Here is a 13,153-nt window from a genome sequence, read left to right as displayed (position 1 = left end):
CTCTCATTGCGGTGCCAACAAGACTTTTGTTGCCTTTTTCATTTTGAGTCCCGTGGCCCGTAAAGCAGCTAACCTTCATATTCACAGCTTTAAAGGGAATCCAAAATGTCACAAGCTGGAGAGATTGCTGTCCATAAAGTTTTCATAAATGTCACTGCCAATGAAACAGCCAATAGCAATTAGGGGTTTCCTGAAAGGCCACCTCTTCACCACAAAATCATTCTGAGGGTGAGTCTGGTGGAACGGCAACGTAATTCTGTTAATTTAATGATTTTCCTCTCGACGGAGTGTGATTATGTTAAAATCTTTTCTCCTGATGTGACTTTGACTTGACGTGCAGCTATAAATTGATCCAGGTTCCTCAGTTGTTTGATGGAGCATTTTTGTTTTTTTTGTATCTTTTTGTTATATTATTGCTTTTTATTTATTTGTTTGATCCAATCGAAGTTTTGATTAATTATTAAAAATTGCTTGATTTAACAACGGTTGTGCTAAAGGCAAACCTGGTCAGTTAGAGCTTAACTAGGAACAGAGCTGCTTGTAAGTGAGGCTCATTAGCCACAGTATCCTCAACACTGTGGGAGGATGAGCATGAAACAAGAGGACTGAAGGAGAAGATGGCAATGAGGATGATGAAGACGAAATGGGTGTTAAACAAACAGTCAAAACAGCTAAAATTAACACATATCTCCACAGTCAAATATAAACTCTCGAAATAATGTAATGTTTTTTCAGTTTGTGATATATATTGCGATATGAAAATTCCTATTCAAAATCAACCTTCTTCAGCCACAAGTGGAAGAAATACAAAATAAAAGTTGACAGAAAACCCATTTTAAACTTTGTTCCAACTAAATATTTAAAGGGTGAATTCACCAATTTCCAACTTGCTTTCTATGGCTTCGGCTTAGGGTGTATAAATGTACATTAATGCTTTTAAACCTACATTTGAGTTCCCTTTATTAAAGTGATTCTCTGCCTCTAGTTGAAAAACTCCTCCAGATGACATCACTCAGGAGTTTTTCAACGTTAGGAGCTCAGATAATGTCATCTGGGGGAGCTTTTGGAAAAGCAGGTTGACCACGGTCACAACCTCCATATTGTGAGCAACAAGATGACATCATCTGAACTGAAGGTTCCTCCAAGTGATGTCATCTGGAGGCATTTTTCAGCTAGAAATAGAGAGATATTGTAATTTAGGGAAGTGTTTGTGGTGTTTATGTACAAGTACTACTCAAACTAGAACCAGAGGAAGCAAGTTCAAAACCAATAAAGGCGTCTTTTAATAAGTGTTGAAAAAAAAAAATCGTTTAAGATTAAAAAAACAAATCAACACCTGGTGGCGATAAAGTGCTCAAGTTGGAGCATTTTCCACCAATTTTAGTTTTGTTTCTTCACATTTCCAGATACATCATGCACCGTGTTACCTTGAAGTATGTGAAAGCAATTATTGCTATTTATGGTCAGGAATTATGATTAAATACTAATCGACAACTATACATCAACCCTGTCAGAAGATTAAGAATCCAAACACACAGCTTTCAATGTCTTAAGTTAAATGATCATTTCAGTCGTTACCACCTGAATTATCAACATATCAACATTGCCCCTCGATGTTTGACCTCCCTGCAATGATTCCTCACCAGCCCATGAGACGGTGTCATGCGTTCCCCGTGTGAAATTTACGATTAAGTATTAAAGGGAATTAATACATTAAAGTGAATTTATATGCCTTCGTTAATTTCTATGCCTTCGGCATACAAATTAGGAATTTCCCCTGAGGGTATCTATTACCTTTACATTGAATTAGAGTGTAAAGGGGCAGGTAATTCATGGGTTTTACCCCACTATTCTGGCCACCTTAGAGTCACTGGGATGTTAAATACTGGAGCATATAATTTTATTTTCACGATTTTCCCTTTTCAGTGCACAATTGCACCGATCCGTCCGGTCTGTTCTGCACTGAACAAATCACTGACTGGAAGCCTGCTAACGTACTGATGATGAGCAGGTAGGCTGAAGCATTTAACGTGTTCATTATCTTCTGTTGACATGACGGAGCATCAGATCATTTTACACGAGCGAATTACAGCAGGAAACTGTTAACGGCACAAGAAAGCATATAAGACGATTCACAATTCATGCACACTACAGTGTGAAATCACAGCCAAAGTCGTCTCGAGGAACTTTCTACAGTTAGGTTGGAAAGATAAAAAGTTCACAACTAGTTAGAGACTTTGTGATAATAGTTAAGAAAAAAACTACTTCCTTTTACAGTAGCTTAGTATAAACTAACAGAAAAAGGTTAAATGACATAAAACCTCTGACTGAACAAGCTCTTGTAAATAGAAAGAAAACATGTATGTTGGTTGAGGACGGCACAATTGACAAAACAATAAATAAATAACTTGTTGGGACAATACACACATTGACATGTAACTATGTGGGTGTCATGTCTTGGTGTAGTCTTGCCTATAAAAAATGAACTGAAGATGATTAATTCACCTTCATTTCTAATAGTAAAGAGTCTGATGAGAAACACAGCAAATAATTGATAAAGTATCACTAGATTTGTACCATTAGTACCAACTAAATGTGAATTAAATATTATGTTGATGAAACGAATACGTTTTACTCTTGTTTTTTCCCAAATTATGGGAATGTTACGAAGGTTTTGACATCATTTGTTAAAAAAAAAAAAAAGAGAGAGAGAGAAGATATTTCTAACTCCATGGCAGCACCTCAGAAATAAATATTAAAAGTCAAAATGATTCAACTTCTGGGGACAAAGTTTTGCAACAATACATCTTGCAAACGCTGAATTATTTCAGTCTTGACCAAACTGAAATAATCTTCATCTATTGCCACGTCGGTAGTGCAGCCCTACATTAAATGAAATTAAAGTGCAGTACGGCCAGTTCAGTTTCTTGCTCTCTTATGAATATAATCCTGATAACTGATCCTGATAGCTTTCTATACTGAGACCCAGACTTGCCTCAGGATGAGATATCATGCATACGCCTTCTGCCTCTTTTCGTCAGCAGTAATGTGTCACTCACTGCATCTTTCACTGTCTGAATGAAGTGTCATCCATGGCTTGAAAAGCAGGGATGAAACAAGGCTTTGGTGTCAGCTTGTCAGACATGGAGGACTGAGGCAGACGCCAAGGCAACAGGAGGAAGACAAAAGAAGAGATGCTGCCGCCTCATGAGAGATTCAAACACCTTCTGAGTCTCGGACACTCAAAGTGATCCTGGCTGCAGGAGGAACATGAAGGGAAAATGTGAAGGATCTGAGCATAGATGTGCCATAGAATTCTTTTCAACCCTCTAGAGTTCAGGTATAGTTTGATTATATTTTTTTACACCTGGCTCGGTCAGAGGTTTCTCCCCAAATCTCAACGATGCGTTGTGTAGAGATTTGCACCGTCCAAGCTGACTGGATAATGACGGCTGTCAGAATTGAAAGTGAATAGAACCACAAAAAAAAAACCAAACCAAAACCGAAAAGTAGAACAATAACTGCAACAGTTCGTACTCGTCTAGATGTTCACACCGATTTTATATAATGTTGTTTAATATAATCTATTGCCGCACTGCTGCTTTCTCCACTCTTTAGTGTATTTATTTTGTTTTGAGATGTGCATTTCAACGTATGACTTTTAGTTTTCGAAAAGGAAAAGAGGAAAAAGGCTGCGTTTGATCCCAATATACTTCATATGGGACTCAAACTATTTGAATAATGAAAAGTGAAATAGTTTCACAATTTACCATATGGTCTTTGAAATAACTCCTACTACCTCTAAAAATATTCATAGGTTTACTCGATAACAATAAAGGACAGGACATTGTAGTTCTACGTTATGGTTATCAAATACATCACATCCTCATCACATCCTGAGCAATGAGGCTTCACATATTTTCATTGTAATTCCGTGCGCTTTACAATAAGTTAATTTCACAGTAGGTAAAGTGCAAAAACCGATTCAAAAAGGACCAAAAACAGACAATATATTCAAAAAAACTACTTAAAAATTTACCACAAACTTAAAACAACCAAAAAGAAAGGGGCCCATTCTCCTCATAGGTCCTTGGAATTAGCACCTTTCAAAATGTCCTCGCATCTAAAAACTGTTCAGACATGCGTGTAGGTACATGCATGTGTGCATCTGTACCTGTAAATATGATAATGGACGTGCATGTTTATGAATACTCCACACATAATGGATGTGCACCCAGCACTGATGGTAACTGATGAATGGGGGTCTATAAAGCAGAATATGAATGAAGAGGGGCCCTGAGGGAATTCTCCACACCACTGTAATCAAAGCTTTGATAGCGTCCCCACTTTTGACTAATGGGACCAAAAAGAACGTTTTAAAAGGCCTGAATACACAGTTCCCCATCCTCAATGTGGTGCAGACCACCAGAGAGGGTCCAGCAGCATGGTCACAGGGGGAGTTTTGTTATCACGTCAATATGAGTTACATACCTGATTGTGTAAACTAAATGAATTATATCTTTAAATGAGGTATGTTTTGTCCATTTACATCAGTTTTGCTCTGCATGTGTTGAGAACTGTGGCATAACTCTGGATTGCGACACCAAGAAAATCTCCATCCTCAGAACTAGTTTTTATCATCTCTGCCAATCTCTCTTCTTTTCTGCTGCTGAAACTTTAATTCCTGCACTCGTAACACCGACCTCCCCAATGCAAGTGGCATTATTTCTTGATAGCTTTGGACCATTTACCATCATCTCAAGTATATCAAAATCTCGTCCCATCACCTTCACTCTCAGTCCCATGACCACATAATCCCCATGTAGGGCTGGGAATTCACGAGATTTCACCTTTAAAACGTACAGAAAGGAAGAAACCAAAATCTTTAAAACAATTACTCAATGTATGTTCATCTGGTTGCTTTCCAGTAATTACACTTTTTACCCTGGATTTAACCTCTTAGGCTTCACAGAGGTGAGCGCTTAAGCCCCAGAATCAGCGCCGGGCAGTGAAATCGTTTTAACATAGTGGTGACCGGTGATACTGCAGCATCTGAATTGTCCACATGACACATTTTGGGTCACATTGGGTCAATTTTATTATGTTACTTGCTAGATTGGATTAATAAATTGACGTATTTAAAAAAGGTTTTCGGCCTCTCGTGGCTCATCGTGTCCCCCCCCCCCCCAAACAACACCCTCGTGTATAGGCGTGTACCTGTTCAGTGGCTGTTGATTTATGCTATTCACATGAAGCCATTCTTCACAAGCAGGTGAAGGAGGAGGTGGAGGCCTTGATGAAAGATGGAGCCAATGTAAAATGCCACCAAAAAAAAAAGAAATAGCAAGTGCGCATGAATTAATGACACTGTACCAAAATCAAATGGCTCATTTATACATTATGAAACGACTATTACACTGACATTCAAAGTGACCTTGGCAGGTGTTGCTGTTAGGTTACAGAACTAGAACAAGGTAGGAAGACTGTAGCTGCATATCTGTATCCAAATGTACGTGGAGCTTTTTATTCCGTGGTCAGAGTCACTGACTTGGGTCAAATCAGGCATATTATTCAGGATTTATATATTTGGTAACTTTTTCCTGCACTAAATACCTTCGATACTTAAAACCTTCCTGATTTGTAACATCGTCAAAGCAGAATTTTCTGACCAAACAAATGCTACTTTACTTAATTAAATAACTGTCTATCACACAGCAGCATGTTTCTACTACAGCACTACACAGACACACAAACCGTATATCTGAGTTGAATGGAATTTTCTGGTACAGCGGTAAAAATAAAATTGACACGTGTGGAAATTCAACATCAACTACCTTCTTCTGAAGAAACAAGTCCCTGTGAAAACCCGGAACTTCTAGAGACAGCATCCTTCTCCTGACAGATCCCAGCTTAACCTTTGGTTTTAACAGTATTTTTCGAAATACTGCGTTAGTGCTTCCGATTGGAAAACTCCCTAAACTTCCAATAATACTTTCCCCAATAAACACACTTTACTAATAACACAACAAACGCTACAGTTGTTTGTTTTATTGTAAATTACACCCAAGCTCACGAGGGGCAGTTAACGCTGTTGCTTCAAGCCCTGCACCACAACATAAACACGAGGCCGAACACACTGTGGCTCAGCCACCTTCTCTGCTCCAATGTCACAGCGGTGCGGTTTGGAAAACAGAACCCAGCGCACATGCTCGAGCTGCTTCACGTGTCCGGCATCACGGCTGTCCCTTTTGTGGGCGCCCTCAGAGACGTGGCATTGATGAACCTACAACCAGTAATTGGGCTATTATGACTGAATGGGATGGTATTGATTCCACTGTTTTAGGGGCAGGTGGGTAACAGTTATCTTAATGCTGCTTATGCCTCAGGTGGGTTATGTTGTGTATCCCAAGCTACTGGGATTTATGTAATTTACCTTATTTTTGAGATTTTAGAAGAAAATGGATGCTTGGACACTGAAAGAGCATCTTATGCAGAGGGAAAGAGAAATCAGTAAGATGGAGTCCTCTCACAAGTGAATGCTGATCCCAGTGGCCACAAGACCTGGATGATCACAATCTGTTCCAGGTTTCTTCTTCAAAAACTATGTACAACCAGCCACTGGGAGAGCAGACGAGAGGAACTGATCCTCGGTGCGGATCGAAATTAAATATTACTCTGGCTTGGTTTCCATGGCAATAACACGCTGCCCCCACCGTGAGATTCAGGGGTTCAGCTGTGAAGGAGGCCCCCCTCCCCTTCCCTCCTTGGATGCCTTCTTGACCCGAACGTGAGCAGAATAGATGAGTAAACAGCATCTTGATCACCTTTTCACCTCGTGTGGATCTGTGCTGTGTGTGCTGCTCCCCTACAGGCTGCACAGGAACCAAATCCTCCCACGTGTGGCAGCCGCACTGCGTTCAGCGGAGCGGTGTCGGCCCACAGAGAAATGCAGAGGCCATCGACTGCTTCCTTAACAGGGGCACAATGTGCAACCTGTGAGCCCGTAAAATGTCAAAAGTTATGAATTGTCCAAAGAACACTGATCCCCCAATTCAATATTGTAAAGCTCCACAGAAGGTCACACTGTGTGGTAACAACAATATAACAGTCATTGTATTTTTCAAACGCCTTAATTATTATTCTTGTTTAGAAGAGCTGACCAATACTGCAGCATAGTTTGTCATCTTTAGCAATAATATTAGTATAAGCATTTTGCCATCTGCTGCTCTTGTACATCCCCAGAATTGCACTCGGGTTCAAGTGCAATAGGGCCATATTGCGTATTCAGTATCGTCACCAAAGCCTTGAACTCAGCCTTAGTCACGGTGTTGAACCGCATGATGGCCTCTCTGTTGACCTTATGCATTTCAGAAGCGAGGACGCACGTCTTCGCCGTTACTTTTCCTTCCAGCTTCCTGATTGCACAAAAACTGGTTTTGTGTCATGTTGTGTAAACTGACACCAGCTACTTGTGATCACCCTTTAACCCACATTTCAGCACATTTGACCAGTCAAATGGACAGTTTAAAGGACTGCCACAGCTGAAGGAAGGAGGTGCAACAGCCTAACAATCATCCACTGACGATTATAAGTTGTGGCGCTTCTGTTTATTAGTCACTGTCCACGCATCTCGTGGACAGTCTGTCGTCCTGCTCTTACAGTCATGATCATAAGAAAGTATTTGCAAATATTTTAAAAGTGTGTTAACACTAAATCTGGAATCAGGGTGGAGTAGAGTCCGAGTGGCAGCGCTGCTCCTGCTGAAACACACTAAGCTGAGAGGAAGCGGTTGACGCTGAATTCAACTTTACGCCAATAGTTGGCCGGCAGAAGCAACCGGAGAAAAAAAACAAAAAACGGGCAGCTGACATCAGGTCAACATTTATTTTGGCCCTTACCTGAATAATTTCCTGAGGCATTTAAATTGGAAATGCTATCAAATAATGTGAAGCATGAAAACAGTTTGGCCATTTATGTGTGTTCTGGCTGGTAGGTGGTCAAGCTGATTCTGTGGAGGCTGGAGTTTCAAGTGAAATTTACATTGAAGCTTTGCAGTTTGTAATTCTTTTAAATTGTAATTTAACTCCTCAATCCTTTGGTTTGGGTTATTTTAAAAGCTAGACCTAAGCTAGCATTAGCCCGAGCCTTATCGAATTACATCTGCATATCATTGTGCCGTCCTGTTGTCAAATAGGAATTTTAATTTATCGATTTGCTATTTTTATTTTTGATTTTTTTTAAGTTTTTGCAGTGCATTCAGGGCCACTGTAAAAAACACCTTGAGAACTCACCCTCTATCTAACACCAGATCAAACCGCCTTCCCACCTTCTGCCTGCAATATTCATCTGGGAGAGTGCTGTCATGATGAAACAGACATTTTAATGCTTACAAGAACACTGCCTCGGGCTCTTTTCACAGCATCAGTCGGCTACTATCAAATCAAAGCTGCTTCTGAGGGGTGAGAGAACAAACAGGCCCCTGTATATACCATTGTTGAGAAAGACTAAAAAAACGCAACTGGACAACAATGGACATTTAGAGACAGCTGCAGGTATTGGCCCATTGGGCTGCGGATCCAGATTTGACACTCAGGTCTCTGGGCCTTTGTTTAGTCTGTCGCAGATTTTTCTGCCTCCATGTGCAGGATAATGTTCCAAAGATCTTCTCGCTACATTAGGTTGGCTCATTCTTGTGTCTCCTGCCAAAGCTGCCAGTAAAATGAATGAACGTATGGAGGAGAACGGGAGCCACCACACAAATGGAAATTCAGCCGCCAGAAGCGACCACCACAAAGCTACAACACAACTAAACGCTTAGTTCTTAAGGTTTGCAACAACATGTTTTTTTTTTTTAATTACTGTAAAATTGACTCATCACTCGTTCGTCAACATCTATCACAGCTTAGCAACTTCGAGTGAACGTGCTAAGTTGGTGTGAACATGAAATCTAATGAAGGCAATGATCTACATTCAAGGAGCTCAAAGCATGGCGTCAGCTGCAGGCTGCCTGAAAATTTATTTCAACTATTTGATCTGCTCCATTATCAATGTAAGGCACAAAATCCTGCAGCTATTCTCAGTCCGGGCCACGTTTTTTCTAGAATTACTATAGATCCTTCCACTTATCTATACAAGTTCAAAGTTAGGACTGAGCAAGTTTGCCCTGTTTTATTGTATTTATTTTGGATGTTTTGTTTTGATGGGGCCTTAAAAAATGGCTGTAAGTTTAACAAATAATAAAGCAGTTAAACAGATGACATAAATTAAAGGGATTGTGGGTTGGGGGGGAAGGGCTGTGTGAGTTGGGGGGGGCAGTCTAAATTAATACACAGAGGGCCTCATTCTGTCTGAGCCATTGTCTTAATTGTCATCTGATTAGGTTTTGCAGACACTGAAGCAGAAGCTGCATAAACACACACACACACCGAGTTCATGCATGGTGAGCGGCTCAAAGCACCACTCACAGGCTGAAGGACGTAAATGCAGGCTTTGTGCATCAGCTCAAGTAGTCTCAAAAGTTTACAACCCATTTCAAGGTGTCTGGAATAAGATGGACTAAAGCGCATCACACGTGACAAAAGAAACTAGCGAGAAAAAGGTAACGCACCACAGTCACGTCACTCATTATGAGCAGCCAAGTGTGTAGTTGTGTCCATCTGTGTCCAAAATTCTGCACGGAAACAAATGTGACTGGCTGCTTTACATTCCCTGGGGTTTATGTTATTAATTCCAGTATTTCAGGCATCTCCGATCCATGTGTAAGTGATTAATAGTCAGAGAGGTAAAGGACAAGGCCTTCAGCTGGCCTCAAACTGCTACAGCATAAACCGAATCTTCAAGGAAGGACGCAGCATTCAGCTGCACGTCTCTCCATCAATTATAACAAAAAGTGTTTTGTTTTTTTTAAAGCATGAAACTCTTTGCAAACTTTCTATCCCTTAGCAATCTGTTATGATTATTGATATATTAGTGCCTTTTCAGGATGAACGGACGTCTACACATGGGAAGATTTATTGTAGCTTGTGGCTTTGTTTTTCTGCATCCTCATGCTGTGAGTCCAAGGGTGTTTTGCATGAGGCTGGTAATGCACAAGAGGAATCCTCCACTCTCCACTTTATTGAATTTCATGTAAGTATATGAAACCAAGATGCATCTACATGAAGATGAATTATTCCTCGGTGCTTTGATTTCCCCCCGATCTAACTGAAGTTTGGCTGTGCGGAAATTCTCGAGCACAACAACGCATGCATTTTTTAAAAGGTGGCTCGTCGGAAGCCGTTCGGAGAACGATACAGTGACATATTTCGAGCTGAACACACCATGCATATTTCATAGCGAAAAAATGTTTTCCCCACACCAGCTTTGTTGGTGCATGGACTCAAGAGGGATCAAGTGCTGTTCCCCACCAAAGATGTGAGAAAGTGGAGGAATTCATGTGAGGCCCTTCTGTTAACCATTGCTTTTATAGATAAAGCATGTAAATCATAATCACAGAAAAATCACATCTAAACTATATCCCATTACCACTAATGGTATAATCTGAATTGCCATAAACTAATCAGCAGAAGCAATAATGTCCTTACTTAATGGCTTTAAAGGCTGATTACAGCCATAGAATATACACAATATCCAAACAGGCTGACAGTGCACTCTGCCTTTCAATCAGTCCAAAGGAAACGGTGAAAGTAAATAACGAAAACTGCTCTTTCAGCTGTCTCGCACCGTTTACATATAGTCTATATTACCTTTGAATATTAAAGGAATGTATTCCTCATATACAATGTGTATAAAAAAAAAAACTGGCTTATGCGTTTTGATTTAGCAAAGTGTCTGTCTATTAAATAAAATACAAAATACAATGACGGTATTCATATTAAAACAAATACAAATGAAGTGTAATAAATGAAATCATTGATTTAATTCATGTAAATATGTGACTTACAGGTAGCTCACCAAACCATGCTGCAGACTCGACAGTTTCTTTTTTTATACGTTTAATCATTTAGACTAAGACGGATGCTTTTCTCAAACGTGGCTAACAAATGAGGCGCAAACTAAGCAAACTATCTAAGTCAAAGAGAAGACATTAAAGCAAGGCGCTATGAAAAAATAGGTTTCCGTTTTACGAGACGTAAAATGCAAACCAGCGCAGATAACGAAAAAGGTTTTGCAGAAGATTTTGAATATTGGGAGTGAGGCTGCTGAGCACAGTTTAACAGTTCGTTCCACCATTGTGGGGACACTGAGCTGCAGAGTTTTGCTTTAGGAGCTGTTGCTGTGTGATGACGGGACCATGAGATGCTGTCTGTTGGCAGAGCGCAGTGGGTAAGATGGATCGTAGATCTGGTGGAGGGAGTTCAGGTAGGAAGGTGCTGTTGAGGTCACCACTCTGTAGGCGAGAGCCTTGATCCTGATGCAGGCAGCTACTGGAAACCTATGCAGAGATCTGAACATTGGTGTTACATTCCTCTGAATGCAGCTAGGATTCTCCAGCCATGTTTAGCATAGCTAGAGCATAGCACCTGTCAAAAGGTGGGATATATTAAGCCGCAATTGAACATTCAGTTCTTGAAGCCACTGATGTCTTGGTGCCAGATAACACCTGCAGAGGTCTCATGGAGTCTCAATGGGTCAGATCTGTTTGGGGCAGAGTGGTTTCAATGTTCAGTGTATTTATGTTACCAACTATAGAGTGAAAGGTGCTATGAAATCATAATCGATGACAGTAAGTAAAACACTGTTGCACAAATATACAAAGGTCTTCATAGGAGAACATAGTTTCTAAGAAATACTACACATTAATTTAACACTTGAAATGTCTTCATAGTTGCTTTAACACTATCATACTTTTACAAATATTAACACAGTAACCATTTTGGCTTTGTAGGGCAGCCAGTGCACACACTTACATACATGTGCATGAAATGTGATGCAGTACTTTGCAGCACTCTGTTAGTGCAGCACAATCGCTCCCCATCATCTTTCAGCTGTCATCTGCTGCAGTTTGTCACAATCGATAGCATCCCACGGACTCGCCGGCTGACAGCTCCGGGTCCCCACTGAGGGGAATCAAATGGATTGTGAGCACAGCGACGTATGCCAAACTGAGCGGCACATGTCCGTTTGTGAAGTATACATTTTATAATAAAAACTGACAAAAGAAATTTAATCTCAATTCAGGGGAGCGGCCGAGGAATTGTCACTGGAGAAAATTAATCGTTACCCACTAAGCGTCAGCGTGTGACAGTTCTTGAATGGACAAGATAATGGCTTTATATTCTCGACGTAAAACAGCCATATTGAAATAAGTGATGAGCAGTGCAACAGGAAGGGCACACAGAGCTACAGATAACAGACGAGTTGGCACAGAGGAATCGATGGAATCATGTTTAAACAGGACAAAAAAAAAAAAAAACATCTGATGAAACATCAATTTTCAGCGTGTTGACAAGTCTCAGACGTAAAAATGATACGATTTCATAGCTTCTAGAGACAAAAGACGCCACTAAATTTAGCACAGCTTATGGGCTCGAGAGGATGGCTGGGAATATTGGATTTCAGTGCGACACAACTCTAATGCATCTCATTACAGAGCCAGTCCAGATAGATTTAGTTCAGAGTGAGTATAAGGTCAGAAAAAAAATGTATTAGTTGGACTCCATCAGTCGCCAGAGTGTCTGACTTCAAAATAAACTCCTGCAGTTGCAGCAGCTTCTGGCAAAGCCTTCAAAAACGGCATCTTTTTTTTTACCAAGTCTGCTGAACATAGGCAAGACAGCATAAGACATATTTTAAATGCTGAAATGCAGTATAGTTATCTTTGGGTCATAGCATTTATTGTATTGTAATTCAATGTGCTCTGGTACAAGTTGGGCATTTTATTTCATTGTGAATTTGGTTTATTGAGGGTTCATATACTTTAAAGTGTAAAATCTTTTCAGGCACAAATTAATGACCTTTTTCAGGTATTCAAGATTGAAGAGCAGTATAAGGATATGAGATGTTTTATTTTTAAAAAAAGTGGAATGCAAAGAGGGTATTCATAGCTCAAATTTAGAATTAATTATTAAGTTCTAATACATTAAGATATTTTCAGTGAATTAAGAGTTATTACCTTACTAGTTAACCTTATGAATGATTGTGTCAGATTACA

This window comes from Channa argus, chromosome 18 (assembly GCF_033026475.1).
Source record: "Channa argus isolate prfri chromosome 18, Channa argus male v1.0, whole genome shotgun sequence".
Taxonomy (NCBI): Eukaryota; Metazoa; Chordata; class Actinopteri; order Anabantiformes; family Channidae; genus Channa; species Channa argus.
The sequence above is the reverse complement of the archived record's forward strand: the minus strand, read 5'-3'. Positions refer to the sequence as shown.